Below are 13,430 nucleotides of genomic sequence, written 5' to 3' on the forward strand. Positions count from 1 at the left end.
TTTTAATATAAGGCTGCCCAAGTCATTCTTCTCAATCTCTGTTTTTCAAAAGATTTCCATCAAATGTTCCTCTTTTCAAATCTCTTAGCAAACTTTTCAGTTATTTAATCATTCATTCATTTGGTATTTGAGAGCCTAGCATGCTTCATGCACTGTATAAGACATTGGATATATCACAATAAAGAAAATAGACAAAACTCATGCTTTTAAGGGGCTTACAATCCAATGGAGAAGACAGACATTAAATACACAATTGCAAACTATGTTAACGTGCTATGAAGAAAAAATAAAAGGTATTTACTGGGATTTTAAGAAAAGCTACTTTGATATATAGAGACCTAGTCCTGACAGCTACTGATGCTGGGTAATGAATACATAGTAATGGTCATGGATTCATCATACTCTCTACTTTTGCATATATTTAAAAATTCTCAAAACGAAAGTTAGAAAATGAAGGAACCAAAAAGAGACCTGAAAGACAGTAGGTGTTAAACAAGCAAAGCATGGCAGAGAAGAGCATTCTCTAGGCCAAGAGAAGAGTAGATGCATCAATTTAGAGAATGGGGGAGATTGCACACTGCAGGGATTAAAAGAAGAATTAAAAGATAGGCTGATCTCTATAAACAATTTTTTTAAAGCCCCAGCAAAAGCTAAAGAACTCTCACATTCACATGCTACAGATGACAAATATTCCAAATGGTAATTATAGGCATGAGCCACCACGCACAGCCATATTTTATAGATATGTGGTCCCAAACCCCCAGGGTTGCAGACCGGTACCTGTCTGTGGCCTGTTAGGAATGGGGCTGCACAGCAGGAGATGAGCAGCATGTGATCAAAGCTTCATCTGTATTTACAGCTGCTCTCCATCACTTACATCACCACATAAGCTCTGCCTCCTGTCAGATCAGCAGCAGCATTAGATTCCCATAGGAGCATGATCCCCTCTGTAAACCTCACATGCTAGGGATCTAGGATGTGCGCTCCTTATGAGAATCTAATGCCTGATGATCTGAGGTGGAGCTGATGTTCTCATATAGTACGTTAGAACATAAGGACTACAGAGAAAAATAAATCAGGCAAGGAGTATAGGAATTGCTAATTTCCCCATGCTTTTCATGAGCAGGAATTCGTTAGGCAATAAGGCAAATAAAGACAAGCAATAGCTGATTCCCTGCCTTGAACTGATCACAATCTGATAAACAGAAATATGAAGAATTCTACAAAAGACAAACACAGTGCTATGGGAACACACAGAGAAGAGTCACAAGGCAGAAGGAAGTGAGTTGCAAGCTAGATTTTGCTTTTGTAAACACAAAAATATCAAAAAGAAAAAATTCCCTAAAAAGAATGTGAAAACTGTATTTTAAATTCACATTTTAAAATTTTACAAAACCTTACTGATAAATATTTTAAGATTTGAAAAAACAGAGACACATGCTATTTTCCTGTTTGAGAAAACTATAATTAAGATAAAAACTGGTATCAAATTTATAGGCTTCATGCAAATCAAATAAAAACTACAATATGGGCTGGGCATCATGGCTCACACCTATAATCCCAGCACTTTGGGAAGCCAAGGTGGAAGGATTGTTTGAGCCCAGAAGTTCAAAAATAGCAGCAAGACCCCCATCTCTATCAATTTTTTTTTTTTAATTAGCTAGGAATGGTGTGTAGCTTGAGCCTATAGTCCTAGCTACTTGGGAGGCTGAGGTAGGAGGATTGCATGAGCTCAGAAGTTGGAGGTTACAGTGAGATATGGTGGTGCCACTGCACTGTAGCCTGGGCAACAGAGGAAGACCTTGTCTCTTTAAAAAATAAGGAAAAAACTCTACAATATGTTTTAGAAACATAATCATATAAGAATCATTACTACAATTAAAAGGGTAAATGTAAGAAAAGCCAAGGAAATTTTGAAAAAAGAGTGTATGAGTGTAGGTATACTCTAATGATTATGAAAACAGTTATCGATATGCTGTTCTTATTTGCATTTCCTTCCACTCACTTCCCCCTTGTTCTATGAGTAGAATCCATTTCCTTGGTGAAGTTTAGAAATGAAAAGAGAAATAGCTAATAGTTACTTTATGAATTAAAGAAAGAATTTTGCGGTAAGGTAAAAGCCTTGAAAGTCTGGCTTTCATAAAGAAGGGATTTTTAAAATGATAATATTTTCTGGCCAAGACTGAAAGAGTAGGATTATAGTTTCTTCCACAGTATAGAGCAGATACCCATTCTGCTCATGACAGAATATGAGGCCTACCACTTAGGGTAGAGGGATGATATTAATATAACCTAGAGAAAGTAAAAATTATAGTCCCAAACGCCTGATTCTGGCCAAAGGACTGTGAGATTGTGGGATAAAGGAGTGAGACCAGATAGGAGATGCAAGTGACCAATACTCCCTTCACCTTTTCCAGAAAAAGGCTGCGGAAGAAAAGGAATATTTGATGGAATAAAGAAATCTAGGAGTTAGAAGGGCTTCTGCTCTGCTTTGTGATGAGATTGTACAAAGTGACTGCCGTCTAGGAGCATTCCTTGTGCCATAAGCACACATGTGCATGCACACACATACCCCCATGCACGCACACTCACACACCATCAACCTCTTACCTCCCCCCATGCACACTCAGCACAAGCTGGAGATAGCCAAACCAAAATATGTGCATAGAATCACAGGAAGATTGAGGAAAAATGTAAGATCAGCTCTGGCATCTCCCTTCTCTCCCATGTGCCATGGGAGGTACTGAGAAATTCCTGTGTGCTCTAAAGTAGTACAGGAAAGGTAACTTAAGATGCTGGATGTTGAGTTTGCCAGAAGAGGTCACTGTGATAGGGGCAAAGTAACTCCGTAGCACAGGCCTGGAAGAGAGAACACCTAGGTGGGATGCGGGTTGGGGAGGAGATGGGAAGTCCAAGCCTGACCTCAGGCTATCTGTGACACCAGGGAAGGTGACCAAAATGCATCCTAGGAGCCAGAAGAACAGACCTCAAGTAGCATCAGTTGTAAACTAGAACACCCAAGGACAGTTCTGATAGCACCTCAGTGGTTACAATACCAGGGAGTAGCCAATCAGTCACTTTAAAGGACAGACCAGTGAGAAACCAGAGAAGATAGCACATAGACTGAGGGTCTTGGCACCCTTCCACCACTACCAGATCACACAAGACACATACACCCAACTCGTAAGTCTGCATTCTTTTGTGAGAAGATGGAAGGAAAGAGACAATATTTACATAAGTAGTATCCACAGACTGAAATATCCAAAGAGTTTAGCAGATTGGAGTAAATTTGGTAATCTTCCGCCAGCTATCCAGTGACCAGGGTTCATCAAAAGGAAGAGATGAGTTATAGAAAAATAAAGAGGCTACATTTTTTTTGCATACCTGAGTATGAGTAAGTAGTGATCCTGCTATAGATTTTATTATGATTATTTTATGTGAAGATGCAATAGAAATACTTGCTGGCACATTAGAAACCAACATTATTTTAAGATTAACAGTGGACTTTCAGTTCAAGATTGCAGACTGAGACCATCATCTACCTCTTCTCCCTACTAAACACCTCATGTCAGGAGGGCCTGGGAATGTGGGCAGGCCACTGAATAACATAGTTAAAAACCACCAAAGATGGCCAATACAACTCTGTTGGTAAATAAGTTAATGCCACAGCATTTATTGTGGTCTAAAGTCTTTGTCTGAGGGCATATAGTGTGAACTTTGAGACGGAGATGATAGCAGGCAATCTCGATGGAAAGGGTTAAAAAATTTCTTTAAAAAGGAAGACAACACAGAACCAATCAGAAATCTCCATGCAGAAAAATTCCTTCCTTACAGCAGAAATTGAGGGACAGGTTCCAGCTTGTTAGCCTTGTCTCTTCAAGTGCATGATAAGAAAAAGGAAAGCCCACCTCCCACTCACCACAGCAAGTGGGAAGCCAACTGCAGAGTCCTGTGGTCAGCCATGACATTCAGTGGGTAAGACCATGTTCTGTGAAGGAGAATACTGACCTTTACAGAACTACACCAGTTACCAAGATTTCAAGGGCTATCATTAACTACCACCACCATATCAGAATCACCTAAGGTGTTCATGTGCCAACCCCAGACATAATGAATAAGATTTTTGTGAATGGGGCCAGGAATCTTTATTTTAACTGAGCCCCCAAGTGATTGTTATACACATTCAAGTTGGACAACCACTGATTGTGACTTTCACTTGAAAATACTGTAAAGAAGAAAGCCAGGAGTCACCAGCCACTTAACAAAAACCAAGAGAGGTACTAAGGTTAAAAAGCAGAGGCATGACCCAAAGAAAATATGGTAAGGCAACAAAGACAGAAAAGATTCTTCACTTTAATTGGTATCTTGTGAGAGATTCAAGAGGCCAATATATCCATAAAGCAAGAGAAATCTGTTCTTAAAATGCAGTAATCAAGGAACAAGAATTTCACCAACAATGATTTTCAAAATGAAATAATTTGATTTTCAGTAAAGGTCAACACGGACAGTAAGCCCACCATAGCCTATCTCCCTCACTGATTACAACTAAACACTCTGGACACAATACTAAAAGCCACTCCCTGAACACTGTAAAAAGTAACAACGACAGGTGCATCGGGGAGGACAGTCAAAACGTGAAGAATAACCAATATAGCAGTGACTTTACTTTAAAAAAAAAATCCTTCCTTTATCTACCACTTTTACCTACGGGTAGGTGCAGTTCCAGAATTAGGCAGCAAGTACACACAGCAAAAACTCCAAGAGAAACCCCCTCTTTCTAACTGGAGTAAAACAAGCATCTGTGAGCCAGAGAGTGGTTGGGGCAGTAAGAGGGGAGTTTCCAGTTCCTTTTCTTTTTGGTTTTTCTTTTTCTCTGCTGACCCGCCTTGAAGCCAGTCTAAGGTCATGAGGCTGCACTACTGAGGCCGCACACCCAAAAGCCTATCCTGAGGAACTGAAACAGGAGCCAGGGTAGTGTGAAGAATTGGGAGGAATCTTTACTACGTATTTCTCTCTTTTTTCTATTATTGCTTTAATCCAGGAGGCCCCAGGGGGCATAACAGTGGAGGAGGAGGACACTAAGACTCTGAGAAAAAGAAACCCCAACTTTCTAGTGAAAGGACAAGCAAAAGAAGCACCTGAGAGCCAGAGAGCATAAGGAAAGTCCCAAAGAGGACAGAGATGGAGAAAATCTCCTAATTCTAAGTTGCTTATGTATAGAAGAAACATATAGAAGGCAAAGGCTGGAGGAAATGAACAAAAATACAAAACACTCAGAAAGATGTAATAATATAGAGATGTCAGTTTTCCCCCAAATGAATCTTTAACTCAATGCGATTCTAATCAAAATCCTTCATACGTTTATTTTTTAACTTGAGGAATATATTCTAAAGTTAATCTGTAAGAATTAATACCAAAGAATAAGCAAGATGTACATTTTTAAAAGACTAATAAAAGGCTTTAAAGCTACAATAACATTAAAACAATATGATAATTATGAAGTAATAGAGAATTAGATCAAAGGAAAATTAGTACGGACAGATAGATACACATATATATGGGAATCTTACATATGATAAAGGTAGACTTTTAAATCAGTGGGTAAAAAGAGAAACATTCAATAAATGCTATCAGAACTAATTATCTATTTTAGTAGAAAAAAAGTCAAATTTCTACATAACATCATTTATAAAAACTATGAAAGATTAAATAGTTTTAAAATATTCAAGGAAGATGAAAGACCAACAGCCAATAAACATAGGACAAAAATAAGTCAAATAATTACAACTTAAATGACATTCCTTTTTTAATCTTTTAGATTTTCATTATGTTTTTAAAAATCTGTAAATATGTATATGTGTCTGCACTCACTGTAGTATGTCAAATGTTTGGATATTTCTACACTTAAAAAGAGGGAAAAAAATTAAAGGAAAAAGATCTGAATACTTAAACATTTCAGAACTCCTATATGTAAACAAATCATAAATATGAAAATGCAAGTAGAAAAGCTAAATTATTTGTAAAAAACATGACGTTAATATTCTTAATATATTAAAATGTATACATGACATAAAAATGGAAAGACTCCAATGGATAAGTGAATAGAGAACCCTAAATACAACAAAGAAATAAATTAAAATGAAATACCATTGTGCACACGCCAATTTAGCAAACATTGGGGTGGGGAACAACATGATAATGTAGTGAAACAGGCATGCTCACTTGCTAACAATGAGGAAAAGCTGACACAATATATAGGGAGCAATTGGACAGAGTAGCAAGAACCTTAAAAAATGTTGATGTCTTCAAACATTTAATTACAAAAATTTTGTAATATTACAAAATTATTACAATTTGGAAGAGTCTTCAATTCTAGCCTCACATTTGACAGCTGTGTTACAAGTCACATTTGAGCATCAGTTTCTTCACTGTAAAATATCAATATCGGCCACTAATTCACAGAGTTGTGATATTTAAAACAATAATAAAGCATGTAAAAATCTCTTGAAAACTGCAGAGCAGAGGGCTGCCCAGGGTCTGGAAACTTCTGGGGACTTCAGAAGCTTTGGACATGTATGAATGTTTGTGAAAAGAGCTACAGCTTTAGGCAGACTCTCAAAGGGGCCCTGATCCTAAAAAAATTGAAAACCACTACAGGTATAGAAAATAAAAGTAAGAATGTTCTTCTCAGTGTCCAACTTGTTGCCTGGCACAGTACAGGCTGAAATAGGTATTCACTGTAAAAATCCAGATAGTATTTAATAGGATATTAAACTTACCCTGTTTATTTCTAAACCCCTCAGAGCAGTATTTAGTGATTTCTTAGGAAATTAATTCATTCTCTGACACAGTTGTAAAGGGAAGCTGAAATGAAGAGAACGATATGACAGTCAGTTTGATCTACTTGGATCCATTACGTGAAATTAATGCAACCTACTTTAGAAAATGGGGGGGGCTCAGTAAATAAATTTAATATATTTAAAATACTATTCTTAATTCATTAAGATGTGCATAATTAATACATAAACTATACTGAGACATTTCTCTTGAAGCAAACAAAAACTACAGATTATATATATATATTTTCAATAAAATAGAATACAGAAAATTAACTTTCTATAAAATAATTTTTTATCATTTGAAAAATAAGTTTTTAAAATATTTTTAAATTAAAATAATTGTACATATTTATGGGATACAGAATATTTTGATATATGTATACAATGAATGTGTAATGATCAAATCAGGATAATTAGCATAACCACCACCTTAAACATTCATCATTTTTTGTATTGGGAACATTCAAAATCCTCTATTCTAGCTATTTGAAAATATAGAATAAATTCTTGTAAACTATAGTCACACTACATTGCTACAAAACACTAGAACTTATTCTTCCTATCTAGTAATAGCTGTAATTTTGTATCAGTTATCCAAACCTTTCCCAATCCCCGCTTCTAGTATACTCCTATCCCCTAGTCTTCCTGCCTCAGGTAACCAGAATTCTCTCTACTTCTATGACCTCCACTCTTTCAGCTCCCACATATGAGTGAGAACATGCAGCATTTATCTTTCTGTGCCTGACTTATTTCACTTATCATAACATCCTCCAGCTCATGCATGTTGCCGCAAATGACAGGATTTCATTTTTTTTATGGCTGAATACTATTTCATTACGTACATATACCATATTTTCTTTACTCACTCATCTGCTGATAGACATTTAGGTTGATTCTGTTATCTTGGTTATTGTGAATAGTGCTGCAATAAACATGGGAGCACAGATAACTCTTCAATATACTGATATCCTTTACTTTGAATAAATACCCAGTAACGGGACTGCTGAATCATATGGTAGTTCTATTTTTAGTTTTGAGGAACCTTAATACTGTTTTCCATAATGGCTGTACTAATTTACATTCCCAGCAGCAGTGTACAAGAGTTTCCTTTTCTCTACATCCTTACCAGCATTGTTAGTTTTTGTCTTTTAGATGATAGCTATTCTAACTGGGGTGAGATGATATCTTATTGTGGCTTTGATTTGCATTTCCCTGATGATTAGTGATGGTGAGCATTTTTTCATATACTTGTTGGTCATCTGTATGTCTTCTTTTGAGAAATATCTATTCAGATCATTTGCCCATATTTTAATTGAATTATTTATTTTTTTGCTGTTAAGTTTCTTATATATTCTGGCTATTAATCTCTTGTAGGAAAAATAGTTTGCAAATATTTTCTCATTCTACAGTTTGTCTCTTCACTCTGTTGATTGTTTCCTTTGCTGTGCATAAGTTTTTTTTAGTTTGATATAATCTCATTTGTCTCTTTTTGCTTTTGTTGTGTGTGCTTTTGAAGTCTTAGCCATAAAATTTTTGCCCAACCCAACATCCTGAAGCATTTTCCCCTATGTTTTCTTCTGGTGGTTTTATAGTTAAAGGTCTTACATTTAAGTCTTTAATCCATTTGGAGTTGATTTTTGCATATGATGAGAGATTGGGGTTGTTTCATTCTTCTGCTTATGGATATCTAGTTTTCCCAGCACCATTTATTGAAAAGGCTGTCCTTTTTCCAATATATATTCTTGGTGCATTGGTCAAAGATAAGTTGGCAGTAAATATGTGGATTTATTTCTGGGTTCTCTATTCTGATCCATTGGTCTATGTGTCTGTTTTTATACCAGTACCATGCTGTCTTGGTTACTACAGTTTTGTGGTACATTCTGAAGTCAGATAATGCGATACACCTCCAGCTTTGTTCTTTTTGCCTAAGATTGCTTGGCTATTTGGGGTCTTTTGTGGTTTCATACATATTTAGAATTATTTTTTCTATTTCTGTGAAGAATGTCATTGGCATTTTGATAGGGATTACATTGAATCTGTAGATTTCTTTGGGTGGTATGGTCATTTTGACAATATTAATTCTTCTAATCCATGAACATGGGATGTCTATTTTGTGTGTGTGTGTGTGTGTGTGTGTGTGTGTATGATCTTCAATTTTTTTCATCAGTGTTATGTAGTTTTCATTGTGGAGATCTTTTACTTCCTTGGTTAAATTTATTCCTAGGTATGTTGGGTTTTTTGGTAGCTACTGTAAATGGGATTGCTATCTTTTTCACCTAGTTTGTTATTGGTGTATAGAAACACTACTGATTTTTGCATGTTGATTTTCTATCCTGCAACTCTAGTGAATTCATTTATCATCCTAAAACTGATAAAATAAAGGAGTTTTTGGTTTTTCTCTATATAAGATCATGTCATCTGCAAACAAGGACAATTTAACTTCCTCTTTTCCAATTTGGATGCCCTTTATTTCATACTCTTGCCTAACTGCTCTGGCTAGGATTTCCTAGTACTACATTGAATAAGAGTGATCAAAGTAGCCATCCTTGTCTTTAATTCTTAAAGGAAAAGTTTTTTACTTTTCCCCATTCAGTATGGTATTAGCTGTGGGTTTGTCATATATGGCCTTTATTGTGTGGAGGCATTTTCCTTCTATACCTAATTTTTGAGAGTTTTTATCATGAAGGAATGTTCAATTTTATTAAATGCTTTTCTACATCTATCGAGATGATCATTTAGGTTTTGTCCTTCATTCTGTTGATGTGATGTATCACATTTACTGATTTACATGTATCGAACGATCCTTGTATCGCTGAATAAATCCCACTTAATCATGGTGTAAACTCTTTTTGATGTGCTGTTGGATTCAGTTTGCTAGTATTTTGTTGAGGATTTCTGCATCTATGTTCATTGGGTATACTAGCCCATAATCTTCTTTTTTGGTTATGTCCTTGTCTGGTTTTGCCATCAGGGTAATGCTGGCCTCATAAAATGAGTCTGAAAGAATTCCTTCCTCTTCAATTTCTTTGGAATAGTTTGAGAAGAACTGGTTCTTCTTTAACATTTGAGAAGTGTTAGCTCCTCTTTAAATGTCTGGTAGAATACAGCAGTGAAGCCATTCAGTCCTGGGTTTTCGTTTGTTGGGAAACTTTACTACTGATTCAATTGTGTTACTCATTATTGGTCTGTTCAGGTTTTCTATTTCTTCTGGGTTTAATCTGGGTAGGTTATACGTGTAAAGGAATTTATCCATTTCCTCTAGGTTTTCTAATTCGTTGGCATATTGTTATTCATAATAGTTTCTACTGATCCTTTGTATTCCTGTGTTATCAGTTGTGATGTCTCCTTTTTGTTTCTGATTTTATTTATTTGGATCTTCTCTCTTTTTCTAGTCTAGATAACGACTTAATTTTATCTTTTTAAAAAAACCAACTTTTGTGGGGTTTTTTTGTTTGTTTAGTCTCTATTTTCTTTAGTTCTGCTCTGCTCTTTATTATTTCTTTCCTTCTAGTAATTTTGGGTTTGGTTTTTTCTTGTTTTATTAGTTCCTTGAGGTGCAGTGCTAGGTTGTTTATTAGAAATCTTTCTACTTTTTTGATATAGGCATTTATTAATATAAACTTCACTCTTAGTACTGCCTTTGGTGTATCCCCTAGGTTTTGGTATGCTGTGCTTCTATTTTCATTTGTTTTAAGAAATTTTGTTATTTCCTTCTTTTCTTCATTGGCCCATTAGTTGTTCAGAAGCATGTGTTTAATTTCCATGTATTTGTGGTTTCCAAAATTCCTTTGTTATTGATTTCTAGTTTTATTCTATTGTGATCTGAAAAGATATTTGATATAATTTTTTTTATTTGTTGAGACTTGTTTTGTAGCCTAACATACGTTCTACCCTGGAGAATGTTCCATGTGCTGATGAGAAGAATGTGTATTCTGTGGCTGCTGGATGAAATGTTCTGTAAATGTTAGGTCCATCTGGTCTATAGTGCAGTTAAATTCCTATGTTTCTTTCTCCATTCTCTGTCTAGATGATCTAATGCTGAGAGTGGGGTACTGAAGTCCCCAACTATTACTATATTTGAGTCTATGCCTCCCTTTAGCTCTAATAGTATTTACTTCATATATCTAGGTGCTCTAGTGTTGAGTGCATATATTTTACAATTGTTATATCCTCTAGCTAAATTGATTCCTTTATCATTATAAAATGACCTCTGTCTCTTTTTACATGGAAATATAGAAAATTATCACTCTTTCTAGGAAATAGCTCTTAAGACCAAAAGACTAAGTCTATTAGGTTCTTAAGTATGAAATATCCGATTTCCCTTAATACTAAGTTTGACAGTTGGTATCTCTGACATTTCACTTTGACACCTCTTATTTTTATTGTGAAAGTACATCCTGAGTCTTATAAATGCATCTTTTGGCTTATAATTATCTTTCAAATTTTTTAGAGCAATTTTTGTGAAACCATGGATAAGTCACAAATTCATGTTATTTTCAAATATGAGTTTCATCATGGAAACAGTGCAGCACAGATAGCTAGAAATATCAATGAAGTGTTTGGCAAGGATATGGCTAATGAATGCACAGTATGACAATGGTTTGAGAAGTTCCATTCCAGTGATTTTAATCTTGAAAAGGAGCCCTGTGGGCGACCTGAGACCAAGGTGAATAATGATGAGCTGAAAGCTGTAGTGTCAGGTAACAGCAGTTACCTGACAACCCAGAAAGATCTGACCAGTCTGCAACCGTGCTGGGCGCTCAGACCTTCACCTGTGGGAGGCACTACTGGGAGGTGGAAGTGGGAAACAAGACCGAGTGGGAAGTAGGCATCTGCAAGGACTCGGTGAGCAGGAAGGGGAATCTCCCAAAGCCGTCCGGGGACCTCTTCTCACTCATAGGCTTAAAAATTGGAGATGATTATAGTCTTTGGGTCTCATCACCTTTAAAAGGCCAACATGTCAGAGAGCCTGTGCATAAGGTTGGTGTGTTCTTAGACTATGAATCTGGACACATAGCGTTCTACAATGTGACGGATGAGTCCCTCATCTACACCTTCCCCCCCAGCCTCTTTCCACGAGGCCCTCAGGCCCATCTTCTCCCCTTGCCTCCCAAACGAAGGGACGAACATAGATCCTCTAACCATCTGCTCGCTGAAAAGCCATGTCTGAGGGACGTGCCCCTGAGCCTTCCCTGAGGATGAGGTCTAAGACCAACAGAAAGCTATTAATTAAGATGACTAATGCAGTGACAGGATTAACATCAGGTGATCTGAAACACCCCCCACCCCAAAGAGTTTCCATATACTTGGAAAACCTCAGTGCACAGGCAAATTAGACCATCAACTTCAACACCAATAGAAGAGAGCTGATCATGTCCTGTGTCTTTAACTAAATTCTTTATCTAGACTACCCCACGTACCTGCCAGTCACTCAAACTATAGAGACAGAACTAGCCCCTATTGTGCTGAATCCCACTGTCATAGGCCAGTTTTATAAATATATGTCACTTTTGCAAAAAAAAAAAAAAAAAAAAAAAAAGAAGTGAATCTATATCAACCTACACGTGAATTAGCAGCAAGGTTTGACATTACTATTCCAACAATATTGGATCATTTGAAACAAACTGGCAAGGTAAAGAGGCTGGATAAATGGCTTCTACATGAATTAAACGAGCCTCAGAAGAGATATCATCTCAAAGCTTGCCTTTCTTTGCTGTTACGATATAAAGGCGAACAACTTCTACATTGTATTGTTATGTGTAATGAAAAATGGATTCCTTTTGACAATCGCAAGCATTCTGCACAATGGTGGAATAAAGATGAAGTACCAAAACAAAGTCCAAAAGCAAATATTCATCAAAAAAAGCTAATGCTATCTGTTTGATGGTCCAGTGGTAGTATTATCCACTACAGCTTCATGAAACCGGATGAATCGACTACAGCAAAAGTCTACTGCAACCAAATGGACAAAATGATAAGGATGCTTATGATTAAGCAGCCAACTGGTCAACAGAGACAGGCCAATCCTTTTGTAAGACAACACTTGACCACATGTCACACAAACAACGCTGCTCAAACTATAGAGGCTGGACTTGGAAACTCTCTGTCATTCACTTTATTCACCAGATCTGTCAGGACCTCTCTGTCATTCACAACTGACTACCACTTCCCGGCTCTGGACCATTTCTTGCAAGGAAAAATATTAAATCTTCAACAAGTTGTGGAAAACGCCTTTCACGATATATGACAAACCCACAGCCAACATCATACTGAATGGGGAAAAATGGAAAGCATTCCCACTTAGAACTGGAACCAGACAAGGTTGCCCACTGTCCCCACTGCTATTCAACATAGTGCTGGAAGTCCTTGCGAGAGCAATCAGGCAAGAGAGCAGAATCAAGGGTGTCCAAATGGGGACAGAAGAGATCAAACTCTCACTCTTTGCTGATGATATGATATTATATCTAGAAAACCCCAAGGATTCAACCAAGAGACTCCTGGAATTGATAAATGAATTCAGTAAAGTCTCAGGATACAAAATCAATACACACAAATCAGAGACATTCCTATATGCCAATAACATTCAAACTG

General features: G+C 36.6%; 1 protein-coding gene and 1 pseudogene across 4 annotated transcripts in view; one reads left to right on the forward strand and one right to left on the reverse strand.

Moving 5' to 3' along the window:
* The window catches only part of NCOA1 (nuclear receptor coactivator 1), a 251,961-nt gene that overhangs the window by 155,839 nt on the left and 82,692 nt on the right, over positions 1-13,430 (reverse strand). For all 4 annotated transcript variants that reach the window (XM_069493836.1, XM_069493835.1, XM_069493832.1 and 1 more), the window contains exon 3: positions 6,780-6,864. The gene's annotated coding sequence lies outside the window, so the exon portion shown is untranslated. The remainder of the gene's footprint in view (positions 1-6,779; positions 6,865-13,430) is intronic.
* LOC138399501 (probable E3 ubiquitin-protein ligase TRIML1) lies at positions 11,308-12,009 on the forward strand (annotated as a pseudogene).

The sequence above is a fragment of the Eulemur rufifrons genome, chromosome 19 (genome assembly GCF_041146395.1).
Source record: "Eulemur rufifrons isolate Redbay chromosome 19, OSU_ERuf_1, whole genome shotgun sequence".
Classification (NCBI taxonomy): domain Eukaryota; kingdom Metazoa; phylum Chordata; class Mammalia; order Primates; family Lemuridae; genus Eulemur; species Eulemur rufifrons.